The 14,086-nt window shown below is 44.8% G+C and overlaps 1 protein-coding gene across 1 annotated transcript in view; it reads left to right on the plus strand.

Annotated features, from left to right (window-relative positions):
* The first annotated feature begins 2,348 nt into the window (after positions 1-2,348).
* S1PR4 (sphingosine-1-phosphate receptor 4) overlaps positions 2,349-14,086 on the plus strand; it is a 34,393-nt gene continuing 22,655 nt past the window's right edge. Inside the window, exon 1 of the mRNA XM_044284620.1 lies at positions 2,349-2,481. The gene's annotated coding sequence lies outside the window, so the exon portion shown is untranslated. The remainder of the gene's footprint in view (positions 2,482-14,086) is intronic.

Here is a 14,086-nt window from a genome sequence, read left to right on the forward strand (position 1 = left end):
TCACTGCTTTGCCAGTAGGAGCTGTACCAGCAAACCAACTGGTAGCTGGACTGTCCCTCAAATCATGGCGGCTACTAGGGGTTTCACAGACCACAGAAAAAATATTGTTAGGTCAGCACTACTCACTGGGGTCCCAGTATTCCAATTTGTGGTGGTGCCTGCAGCGTTGGATCCCGGTCTGGGGGTTCCCGTAGTAAATAGCAACAGATGAAGAAGCCGCGGCACTCAAAAGGATAAATTCCAATTTCTTTTATTTCACCTCTTGTGGCAACGTTTCAACCAAATGGTCTTTATCAAGCACACTTGCTTGATAAAGACCGTTTGGTCGAAACGTTGCCACAAGAGGTAAAATAAAAGAAATTGGAATTTATCCTTTTGAGTGCCGGGGCTTCTTCATCTGTTGCTATTTACTAGGGGTTTCACTATGATGGCTAGATTAGAGTAGGACTAGATAAGGCTTTGTTCACATCACCGTTCAGCCTTTCTGTTCTCCTGTTCCGTTTAGGAGTAGGAGAATGGAAAGGACACATTCGGCACATAACAGCCGAACAGAAGCTAAGGACCCCATAGACTATAATGGAGTCCATTAGGTTTCCGCTCAGAAGAAGATTTTGGAGCGGAGACAAAAGTAGTGGATGCAGGACTTTTGTCTCCGCTTAAAAAAAATCTTCCTCTGAGCGGAAACCTAACGGACCCCATTACAGTCTATAGGGTCCTTAGCTTCCATTCTGCTCAGTTATGTGCTAAATCTGTCCTTTCCGTTCTCCTGCTCCAAAACGGAGCATGAGAATGGAAAGGCTGAATGGTGAGGTGAACAAAGCCTAAGGCTACTTTCACATCTGTGTTTTATATTCTAGTTTTGAGATCCGACAGAAGATCTCAAATCCGGAGGAAAACACGTCCATCCGATTAAAATACATCAGGATGCATCCGTTCCGTTTGGATGCAGTTCTATTAAACTGAAACTGAACAAACCGGATTCGACACTAAAAAGTCAATAGGTGATGGATCAGTTTTTTTCATTGTTTTTAGTGCCAAATCCGGTTTGTGCCGTTTCGCAGATCGGACACAAAATCACAGCTTGCAGCGGTTTTGTGTCCAGTCACAAAACGGAACAAATCAAAAAAGGGGTGGACTGGGAACTTAAAGTGGCTCTGGAAAAAATATTAAAAGTGGCCCTATTTTATAGTCTGGTCTAAATTGATGGAAGGCAGGGCCAACACAAGTAGCCGGGGCCAGCAATAACATATTGTAGCCCATTATACCACCCCAAAAGAGCCAAATACCAAAGTCCATCACAAAATACATCCCCAGGCCGGCAATAAAGAAGGGCTCAGGTGGCCCCCTGGGCATCGACCCACCGGGAAATTTCCCTGTAAGGTCTATGGCCAATCCGCCCCTGAACCAGAACGGAATGCATCCTGATCTGTTTTCTCTCCCATGGACAATGCATGGGAGCAAAACGGAAGCATTTTACTCTGGTTTTTAGATACTCTGCCGCATGGATGCCCAACCTGCGGCCCTCCAGCTGTTGCAAAACTACAACTCCTATCATGCCTGGAAAGCCTACAGCTATCAGTCTACAGCCAAGCATGGTGGGAGTTGTAGTTGTACAACAGCTGGAGGGCTGCAGGTTGGGCATCCCTGCTCTGCCAGATCTCAGAACCGGAATACAAAGCACAGATGTGAAAGCAGTCATAGGTTTCATGCAAATGCGCATGTGCCAGCCTTGCCCCTGTTGCGGACCACAATGCACGGTCACCGGCCGTAAGGCCGTCGTGTGCAGACGCAGCACCCATTCACTTGAATAGGGTCCGTGATACGCAACCGACAGTCCGCACAGCAAAAAAGTAGTGCATGCAAGCTACCGGTGCCCATATATTGCAGACCCGCTGTTTTTGGGCCACAATACGGGCACCGGCCAGCACACATTCGTGTGCATGAGCCCTTAACCTATTTGGCCAACTCATAATTCAGAAGCTAGATTATTTCGAGATGATTGTATTGTTAAAAGATGGCTTTGCATACAAGCGCTACGAGGGCCATCAACATTTCAGAATACAGGTAACCTCTTTGACAATCATTTTGCCTATTGTCGCCATCCTCACCCAATATCTGAAACAGACTTGAGTATATTCATGACATATACTATTGTTCTCAGTTCATTTACACTTGTGCATCTCCAGGTATTTCCAACCCAGTATATCACTGCATTACCATAATATAAAATATGCAAACAGCTTTTACATATACACCCAAGAATTTACACTAGAATAGTTTTGTTCTCAGTAAAACTACAGAACGATTTCATATAAAAAGCAAACCATTAGTTCGTTTTAGAAGTTACCGGTACCCCTGCCTCTCCTCTGGGTGGGGTCCATCCTGAAACCTGTGGTAGAGATTACAATATTTCCTGTCAAAACTACTAGATGTCAAAAGGCTGTCACTTCAGACATGCACAAGGTGACCATCAGATGCCAGGTGAGCAGGGGATGCAATAGTTTTGTAAAGGGAAACTTAATACCTTTTATGACTTTATAGACATATCACATAATAGGCTACAAAACAAGGATTATGGTATTGTAATAGAACTTGTATAGATGTTTGCACCTTCTAAGAGATAAGGCTGTTGTCCCCAAAGAAAGGCTTTTGGCTTTATCTGACTGAAAGTAGCCATGCAAAGAAAGATCTGACCCTTATCTGATGCCCATTGTCAGGACACTTATTTGATGAGGGACATAGATACAAATATTTAAAAAATTTATTTTCCTCTCTATCCAAAATCTTGTTCTTGTGCATTGTGCCTGCACATGTATTTTTTCAGCTGGACTTTTTGATTGTATTGGAGCCTCCAATACAAAGGTAAACTTTTTGTAACATCTCTCTGGGAAAATTCTTTCTCCTTGTGGAGACTTCTAGCTACTGTAGAGAGTCTTAGGCCCCTTTCACACGAGCGAGTATTCCGCACGAGTGCAATGCATGATGCGTATGTATTGCACCCGCACGGAATCCGGACCCATTCATTTTAATGGGGCTGTGTACATATGCGTTGGTTTTCACGCATCACGTGTTCATTGCGTGAAAAATCGCAGCATGTTCTATATTCTGCAATTTTCCCCATATAAGTGAATAGAGCTGCGTGAAAATCGCATCGCATCCGCAAGCAAGTGCGGATGCGATGCATTTTTCACGGATGGTTGCTAAGAGATGTTGTTTGTATACATTCAGTTTTTTATCACACGCGTGCAAAACGCATTGCTCCCGCGCGATAAAAACTGAACGCGATCGCAGGCAAAACTGACTTTCCCTTCGAAATCGCACATTTTTCACTCGCAAAGCATCCGGACCTAATCTGGACACACTTGTCTGCAAGGGCTCTTAGGCTAGGTCTACACGACGATATTTGTCGCGCGACAATAAGTTGCGCGACAGATAGGGCACAACTACACTGCAACATTTGGCGCGCTGCATTTTGTTGCACCAATGTCGCGCGACAATTTTTATAATGGCAGTCTATGGTGTCGCGCTGCAACATGCGACATGCTGCGACTGCAACGCGACAGTCGCAGAAAAATCCATCGTCGTGTAGACAGCAGTGTCGTCGTGTAGACCTAGCCTTACAGGCAATGCTCCTTGGGAAATGAAATGCAAATTAGCTCTCCCCCAGAAGAAGACAACTGTGTCCATGAAGTCATCTATAGGTAGCCTGAAAATCTATGTTCCAGCTATTAAAGAGCCTTGAAACACCACTAGAATAAATGGAACAGTCCCCTGGTACTGATTCCTGCTGATAGACTGGAGGAGAAGCTAACCTTTGAGCAGTTCCATTTTTATTACTTATTGTCTGTCACTATATATATGGGAGCACGCTCAGCTTGGGGCACTGTTTATGGGGGTACGCTCCACCTGGAGAACTGCTTATGGGGGCACACTGTGACTGAGACATTGTTTGTGGGGATAGTCTATTCTTGGACACGTTATAGATGTATACTGGTCACCATGGCCTTTTCTAGACGGTGACTATTTTGCTGCCACTAAATATGGGGTCATTCTGTGCCTCCAACTGTTTATAGGGCACTCTTTGGCTGGCTGGTTTATGGGCACATGCTGGAAATATTTACAGAGGCACTCTAGCTGGTACCATTTACTGAGACACTCTAGAACAGTTAATGGGGGGTACGCTGGGTTTGTTAAAAGGAGACAGTCAGATGTTGCCAGTATTTGAATGTGGCTTATATGCAAAAAATGTTCCTTCCCACTAAAAAGCATAACATTTTGCCCACATAGTGTCAACATAATATCTAACTGCGACCAGAGTGTAATTCATCACTTACATACTGTGCCCTCATAATGGCATACTGCCAAACGTGCCTACATTGCGCTATAGTGTGCCTACAGTCATACAGTGCCTTAAAGGCAATGTGTCATCAGGAAATTATGTTTTTATGTTAAGCATATATTTTTGTTGAATTTTGGGTGACTTTCTTTTTCATTTTCCATGTCACTATCTATATATAAAAAAACAGAAAGTTGTAAAGTTTTCACACTGACCTCTAGGTCTAAATTATGTGAAAGGGGATGTGTCATCTCAAGCAGTGGTGGCATATCACTAGGATAAACCAACAATGTCTGATAGCTGCGAGTCCCACCTCTGAGATCCGCAGCTATCTCTAAAACGGAGCCTGCAAAGGAAAGCAGACCCTGCAAAGGCACCCACCGCTCCATTCACTTCTATGGACCTGGCAGAAATAGCTGAGCCATCGCTTGGCTATTTTCAGCAGTTCCATGGACTTTGCAGGCTCCATTCTAGAGATGGGTGCGGGTCCCAGAGGTGGGAACTGGACCTATCAAACATTGGTGGCGTATTCTACCTTGAGATGACACAAACCCTTTAAGACTTCTTGCGCTTCTTGAGAACAGTCATATGGGCCATAGACACAAAGGACAGGAGCTGACCCTATTGACCTCTATGGGAAAGTTTTCTAGGCATGCTCTGTGACCTCTGAAGAGGTCAGGAGGGAGGAGATAAGCTGCGATATCACTTATTGTGAATGGTGGATTCTGTGTTATCTATATAGAGGTGTTACTTATCATTGCAATCCTGCTTCTGGTAATAATAATAATCGCTACTGAAAAGTTACCTCTACAGAACAGGAAATCATGCCCTATTATTAGACATAGTGGCTAGTGTGAAAATTTGAAGAAAAAAAACTCAGCAAAAATTCTTAAAAACTATTTTTAACATAAAAACGTGATTTAAACAATAGGTCATGTTCTGATTCTCTTTAAGGGTCCATTCACACTTCCGTAGTGTATTGTGGATCCACAATACACCTGGACGGCACCCCCATATATAAATGACTATTTTTGTCCACAATTGCAGACGAGATTAGGACGCGGCCCGGAAGATCGGCAGCGTGCTCCGGAAATGCGGATACGGACAGCACACTGTGTGCTGTCCGCCTCCATTCTGTCCCCATAGAGAATGAATGGGTCCGCACCCGTTCCGCACAATTGCTGAACGGATGCGGACCACAATTACGGACGTGTGAATGGAGCCTAAAACTGCTGTACTTACAGAGCTCTCTGTAGATGTGGTATGTTTCCCTCTGCCGTCAGTAGCAGGTAAAACTAGCAGTGACTCACTGTCACTACCAGCTATGCAAATTAACTCTCCAGAAAGAAGAAAACTGTCTCTTTAATGCCACCTACTATATAGATATTTACCTTGTAAGCAAATGAGCTATGTGAAGAAACACAAAGGGCTTATACAGAATCAGCCTGTCCACAGCCCCAGTATTAGTTCCCAGCTCTTATCCTATAATCTGTCACTTTTTTAGTTTTCCCCACTGCTATTAAATACAAAGTTAGCTACTAACTTTATTGTTTGGCAATGCTACCTACACTATGTTCATTCTGGACATTAACCACCACAGCTCCCCTAGCTTAAACACCCTTAATGACCAGACCACTTTTTACAATTCTGCACTACACTACTTTCACCGTTTACTGCTCGGTCATACAACTTACCACCCAAATGAATTTTACCTCCTTTTCTTCTCACAAATAGAGCTTTCATTTGGTGGTAATTCATTGCTGCTGAAATTTTTACTTTTTTTGTTATTAATCGAAATTTACCGATTTGTTTGCAAAAAAATGAAATTTTTCACTTTCAGTTGTAAAAATAAAATAAAAATTACATTTCTATATAAATTTTTCTCTAAATTTATTGTTCTACATGTCTTTGATAAAAAAAAAATTTGGGTAAAAAAAAAAAATCGTTTGGGTAAACATTATAGCGTTTACAAACTATGGTACAAAAATTTGAATTTCCGCATTTTGAAGCAGCTCTGACTTTCTGTCATGGAAGGTGTACAGAAAACTAGAAGACACAAAATGAAGATCCGACTGACTGGATCCAAAACTAAGGAACCAAAGGGTAAGCCCTGCAACAGACCTGGCTCTCTCCCTAACTGCTCAGCCTATGCAAAAATCTCTATGGTAGATGATTGCATACCCTCGTTCCTCGACTGTATAACACCTGAACACCCTATAATAGTGAGGGGACACGACCACCGGCTCCCTACACTTGATACGGAGGGAGTCAGGGTCACCTGGGATCCAGCAAACAGGAAAACACAAATGAATGAACAAAACTTATCTGTAGAAGACTCAGTAGTAGCATCTAGCATGCACACACTCCAGGAAGTTGTATAAACCGCAAAGTGATGCAGTATGGGAAGGGATTTAAAGGGATGCAATCAGTGCAACTACATGACAGCTGAGAGAGGCTAACGAGATGAGAAAACGAAAGCAAAACAAAAGGAACCTCAAGCAGGAGGTTCTGAAGAACGTCTGACAGAGCTTCTCAGATGTCTGGTGGTGACAGTACCCCTCCTTCTATGAGTGGACTCCGGACACTCAGAGCCCACCTTCTCAGGATGGGACCTATGGAAAGCCCTGATGAGACGAGTGGTCTTAATGTCCGTCACTGGGACCCACATCCTCTCCTCAGGACCATAACCCTCCCAATGAACGAGGTACTGGAGAGAACCGCGAACAACACGAGAATCCACAATCCTAGAGACCTGAAATTCAAGATTACCATCAACCACAATCGGAGGAGGAGGCAAAGACGAGGGTACAATGGGTTGGACATAAGGTTTTAATAAGGACTTATGAAAAACATTATGGATCTTCCAAGTCTGAGGAAGATCAAGACGGTAGGCAACAGGATTGATGACGGACAAGATTTTGTAAGGCCCAATAAACTTAGGACCCAACTTCCAGGGGGGAACCTTCAATTTGATATTCTTAGTAGACAACCACACCAGATCACCAACATTCAGGTCCGGACCAGGCACACGTCTCTTATCCGCCACACGCTTATATCTCTCACTCATGCTCTTTAGATTATCCTGAATCTTTTGCCAAATAGATGACAAAGACGAGGAGAATCTGTCCTCATCAGGTAAACCAGAAGACCCCTCTCCAGAAAATGTCCCAAACTGCGGATGAAACCCATATGCACCAAAAAATGGTGACTTATCAGAGGACTCCTGACGACGGTTATTTAAAGCAAACTCAGCAAGGGACAAAAAAGAACACCAATCCTCCTGATTCTCCGCCACAAAACAGCGCAGATACAGTATGTCTCCAGATTCTGATTGACACGCTCTGTCTGGCCATTCGACTGCGGGTGGAAAGCAGAAGAGAATGACAACCGAACCCCCAAGCGAGAACAAAAAGCCTTCCAGAATCTGGAAACAAACTGCGTGCCCCTATCAGAGACTATGTCTGAAGGAATACCATGCAGTTTGACAATGTGATCAATAAAGGCCTGCGCCAGCGTCTTAGCATTGGGCAAGCCAGGAAAAGGAATGAAATGCACCATTTTGCTAAAACGGTCCACCACCACCAGAATCACAGTCTTCCCCGAGGAATGAGGCAGGTCCGTAATGAAGTCCATGGACAGATGTGTCCAAGGACGGGAAGGAATGGGTAACGGAAGGAGAGGACCTGATGGCCGTGAATGAGGGACCTTGGCACGAGAGCAGGTCTCACAGGCTGCCACAAAACCCTCAACCGACTTACGAAGCGCCAGCCACCAGAATCTCCGAGCGATGAGATCCACTGTGGCTCTTGCCCACGGGTGCCCAGCAAGGACAGTATCGTGGTGCTCCTTAAAAATCTTGTGTCTTAAAGCGAGAGGCACAAACAACCTCCCAGGAGGACAAAGATCAGGAGCCTTTGACTGGGCTACCTGAACCTCTGCCTGCAATTCAGGATAAAGAGCAGAGACCACCACACCTTCAGCCAAAATGGGACCCGGGTCTTCAAAATTCCCACCTCCCGGAAAACAACGTGACAGGGCATCCGCCTTCACATTCTTAACCCCAGGGCGGAACGTAACAACAAAATTAAACCTTGGAAAGAACAAAGACCATCTGGCCTGTCTCGGGTTCAGACCCTTGGCTGACTCCAAGTAGGCCAGATTCTTATGGTCAGTAAACACGGTAATAGGGTGTCTGGCTCCCTCTAGCCAATGGTGCCATTCCTCAAAAGCTAACTTGATGGCCAACAACTCCCTATCTCCCACATCATAATTTCTCTCTGCGGAGGAGAGTTTCTTTGAGAAAAAGGCACACAGTCGCCATTTGGCAGGAGAGGGACCCTGAGACAAGACCGCACCCACACCCACCTCAGAAGCGTCCACCTCAACTATGAAGGACAGAGAAATATCAGGTTGTACCAAGATGGGAGCGGAAGCAAAACTCTCCTTGATACTAGAAAAGGCCTTACGCGCCTCTACCGACCAGGAGGAAAAATCTACCCCCTTTCTAGTCATATTAGTGAGTGGTTTAGCAACAGAGGAATAATTCAAAGTAAACTTCCTGTAATAATTGGCAAAACCCCAAAAAGGCATCAGCGCCTTCTGATTCTTAGGAAGCTCCCACTCAAGCACAGCGCGGACCTTCTCGGGGTCCATGCGAAAACCAGAAGCGGAGAGAAGAAACCCCAGAAATTGAATTTCTGGAACCGCAAACACACATTTTTCCAGTTTAGCGTACAATTTATTCTCCCGCAGGATGAGCAAGACCTGATGTAGGTGGTCCTTATGAGTTTTGAAATCAGGAGAAAAAATCTAAATGTCATCTAGATACACTAATACAAATTTCCCCATTAAATGATAAAAAATGCTGTTCACAAAATGCTGAAAGACGGCTGGAGCATTCATCAAACCAAAAGGCATAACCAAATTCTCAAAATGGCCCTCAGGGGTATTGAAGGCCGTCTTCCATTCGTCTCCTTCTCTGACCCTGACCAGGTTGTATGCCCCTCTTAGATCCAACTTGGAAAAAACTTTAGCCCCAACAATCTTGTTAAACAGGTCCGGGATCAGAGGAAGCGGATAAGGGTCACGAATTGTGATACTGTTCAGCTCCCTGAAATCCAGACATGATCTTAAAGAACCATCTTTTTTCTTAACAAAGGAAAAAACAGCGGCAACAGGTGACTTCGAGGGTCGTATGTGTCCCTTTCTCAGACTCTCAGAGATATAGGCACGCATAGCGACCCTTTCAGGTTGGGAGAGATTGTATAAACGAGATTTAGGCAGCTTGGCGCCTGGGGTGAGATTAATAGGGCAATCGTTCTCCCTGTGAGGGGGGAAGTCCTGAACACCACTCTCAGAAAACACATCCGAAAATTCAGAGAGAAAAGATGGTACAGTCTTAGTAGAAACCTCTGAAACAGATGTCGTGAGGCAATTCTCTCTGCAAAAGTCGTTCCAACCATTTATTTGCCTCGCTTGCCAATGAATGGTGGGGTTATGTTTAGTGAGCCAGGGTAGCCCCAACACTAGAGGAGTAGGCAACGCGCTTAGGACGAAACATGACACATCCTCAACATGAGTATCACTCACAATCAAACGGATATTGTGAACTATGCCCTTTAACGATTTCTGAGAAAGTGGAACGGAATCAATAGCAAAAACAGGTATATCCTTTCCCAAAGTGCATACCTGGAAACCATGAGTTATAGCAAATTGATTATTACTGAGATTGACAGCTGCTCCACTATCTACAAAAATCTCACCAAAAATGTTCTTGCTCTCTAGCGCCACCCTGGCAGGTAGGACAAAACAGGAACTACAAGCAAACGGAAAATCTTCAATTTCCGCATCAACCTTGCCAATAGTAACAGATGGAACGTTTTTTTCTTTTTGTTTCTTTATTACTCTCAAAATACTGCCTGAATCTCCTAGAGGGACAAACATTTGCCAAATGATTTATACCTCCACAATAGAAACAAACCTTCCTATGAGAGCTGAATCTTCTATTGTCAGAGGCAAGCAAACCCACCTGCATGGGCTCCTGCTCATAAGGGATTGAGAGCAACTGAGACCCCTGTGCACTGAATGAGACCGCTGCACTGTCCTTGGACTGAGTATGACAGGAAGGAGTGATCTCTCCTCTCTCTCTCTCTAAGATGCCTGTCAATACGAACGGCCCGAGACATGGCAGTGTCCAAGGAGGTAGGTCTCTCATGAAAGGCAAATGCATCTTTCAATCCCTCTGAAAGACCATGGCAAAATTGACTTCGGAGTGCAGCATCATTCCAACCAGTATCAGCTGCCCATCTCCGAAATTCTGAACAGTATATCTCTGCGGACTGTTTACCCTGGCATAAAAGACGTAGTCTAGACTCAGACAGAGCAATACGATCCGGATCATCATATATCTGACCCAGGGCTAAAAAAAAATTCATCCACTGAACAGAGGGGCCGTGCCCCCACCGGCAGCGAAAAGGCCCAGGACTGAGCGTTATCCCTGAGCAGCGAGATGATGATCCCCACCATCCGCTCCTCATCACCAGAGGAATGGGGAAGTAGGCAAAAATGGAGTTTCCAAGCCTCTCTAAAACGAACAAAATTCTCACTACCCACGGAGAACGTATCCGGAAGCGAGATTTTAGGCTCAGAACAAATTCCATGAACGCAAGCAGAAACGGTCACCTCAAACTGAGAGACAGTTTTCCGGAGATCTACTACCTCCAGTGAAAGACCCTGCATGCGGTCAATCAAGGTTGAAACCGGATTCATGCTTAAGACGGTTTTGGCGGTTTATAATGTCACGGAAGGTTTACAGAAAACTAGAAGACACAAAATGAAGATCCGACTGACTGGATCCAAAACTAAGGAACCAAAGGGTAAGCCCTGCAACAGACCTGGCTCTCTCCCTAACTGCTCAGCCTATGCAAAAATCTCTATGGTAGATGATTGCATACCCTCGTTCCTCGACTGTATAACACCTGAACACCCTATAATAGTGAGGGGACACGACCACTGGCTCCCTACACTTGATACGGAGGGAGTCAGGGTCACCTGGGATCCAGCAAACAGGAAAACACAAATGAATGAACAAAACTTATCTGTAGAAGACTCAGTAGTAGCATCCAGCATGCACACACTCCAGGAAGTTGTATAAACCACAAAGTGATGCAGTATGGGAAAGGATTTAACCGCCTCCGGACCGCCTAACGCAGATCTGTGGTCCGGAGGCGGCAGCCCTGCGCTCAGCGACGCATATACGCGTCATCTCGCGAGAGCCGTGATTTCCTGTGATTTCCGCGTTCACAGGATCAGAAGGTAAGAGACAGGATCTCCAGCCTGCCAGCGGCGATCGTTCGCTGGCAGGCTGGAGATGCGATTTTTTTAACCCCTAACAGGTATATTAGACGCTGTTTTGATAACAGCGTCTAATATACCTGCTACCTGGTCCTCTGGTGCTCCCTTTTGCTTGGATCGACCACCAGAGGGCACAGGTAGCTCAGTAAAGTAGCACCAAACACCACTACACTACACTACACCCCCCCCTGTCACTTATTAACCCCTTATGAACCACTGATCACCCCTGCTCACCCCATATAGACTTCCTGATCACCCCCCTGTCATTGATCACCCCCTGTAAGGCTCCATTCAGACGTCCGTATGATTTTTACGGATCCACGGATACATGGATCGGATCCGCAAAACACATACGGACGTCTGAATGGAGCCTTACAGGGGGGTGATCAATGACAGGGGGGTGATCACCTCATATACACTCCCTGATCACCCCCTGTCATTGATCACCCCCCTGTAAGGCTCCATTCAGACATCCGTATGATTTTTACGGATCCACGGATACATGGATCCGATCCGCAAAACACATACGGACGTCTGAATGGAGCCTGACAGGGGGGTGATCACCTCATATACACTCCCTGATCACCCCCTGTCATTGATCACCCCCCTGTAAGGCTCCATTCAGACGTCCGTATGATTTTTACGGATCCACGGATACATGGATCGGATCCGCAAAACACATACAGACGTCTGAATGGAGCCTTACCGGGGGGCCCAAGTTAGCGGAAATAGTTTTTTTTTTTTTGTTTTTTCTTACAAAGTCTCATATTCCACTAACTTGTGTCAAAAAATAAAATCTCACATGAACTCACCATACCCCTCATGGAATCCAAATGCGTAAAATTTTTTAGACATTTATATTCCAGACTTATTCTCACGCTTTAGGGCCCCTAAAAAGCCAGGGCAGTATAAATACCCCACATGTGACCCCATTTCGGAAAGAAGACACCCCAAGGTATTCCGTGAGGGGCATATTGAGTCCATGAAAGATTTAAATTTTTGTCCCAAGTTAGCAGAAAGGGAGACTTTGTGAGAAAATACAAAAAAAATCAACTTGTGCCCAAAAAAATAAATTCTATAAACTCACCATGCCCTTCATTGAATACCTTGGGGTGTCTTCTTTCCAAAATGGGGTCACATGTGGGGTATTTATACTGCCCTGGCATTTTAGGGGCCCGAAAGCGTGAGAAGAAGTCTGGGATCCAAATGTCTAAAAATGCCCTCCTAAAAGGAATTTGGGCCGCTTTGTGCATCTAGGCTGCAAAAAAGTGTCACACATCTGGTATCGCCGTACTCAGGAGAAGTTGGGGAATGTGTTTTGGAGTGTCATTTTACATATACCCATGCTGGGTGAGATAAATATCTTGGTCAAATGCCAACTTTGTATAAAAAAATGGGAAAAGTTGTCTTTTGCCAAGATATTTCTCTCACCCAGCATGGGTATATGTAAAATGACACCCCAAAACACATTCCTCAACTTCTCCTGAGTACGGCGATACCAGATGTGTGACACTTTTTTGCCGCCTAGGTGGGCAAAGGGGCACACATTCCAAAGAGCACCTTTAGGATTTTACAGGTCATTTTTTACACATTTTGATTTCAAACTACTTACCACACATTAGGGCCCCTAGAATGCCAGGGCAGTATAACTACCCCACAAGTGACCCCATTTTGGAAAGAAGACACCCCAAGGTATTCCATAAAGGGCATGGCGAGTTCCTAGAATTTTTTGTTTTTTGTCACAAGTTAGCGGAAAATGATGATGATTTTTAATTTTATTTTTCTTACAAAGTCTCATATTCCAAAAACTTGTGACAAAAAATTCTAGGAACTCGCCATGCCCCTCACAGAATACCCTGGGGTGTCTTCTTTCCAAAATGGGTTCACTTGTGGGGTAGTTATACTGCCCTGGCATTTTAGGGGCCCATATGCGTGAGAAGTAGTTTGCAATCAAAATCTGTAAAAAATGACCGGTGAAATCCGAAAGGTGCTCTTTGGAATGTGTGCCCCTTTGCCCACCTAGGCTGCAAAAAATTGTCACACATCTGGTATCGCCGTACTCAGGAGAAGTTGGGGAATGTGTTTTGGGGTGTCATTTTACATATACCCATGCTGGGTGAGAGAAATATCTTGGCAAAAGACAACATTTCCCATTTTTTTTATACAAAGTTGGCATTTGACCAAGATATTTCTCTCACCCAGCATGGGTATATGTAAAATGACACTCCAAAACACATTCCCCAACTTCTCCTGAGTACGGCGATACCAGATGCAAACTACTTCTCACGCATATGGGCCCCTAAAATGCCAGGGCAGTATAACTACCCCACAAGTGACCCCATTTTGGAAAGAAGACACCTCAGGGTATTCTGTGAGGGGCATGGCGAGTTCCTAGAA

The sequence above is a fragment of the Bufo gargarizans genome, chromosome 1 (assembly GCF_014858855.1).
Source record: "Bufo gargarizans isolate SCDJY-AF-19 chromosome 1, ASM1485885v1, whole genome shotgun sequence".
Classification (NCBI taxonomy): domain Eukaryota; kingdom Metazoa; phylum Chordata; class Amphibia; order Anura; family Bufonidae; genus Bufo; species Bufo gargarizans.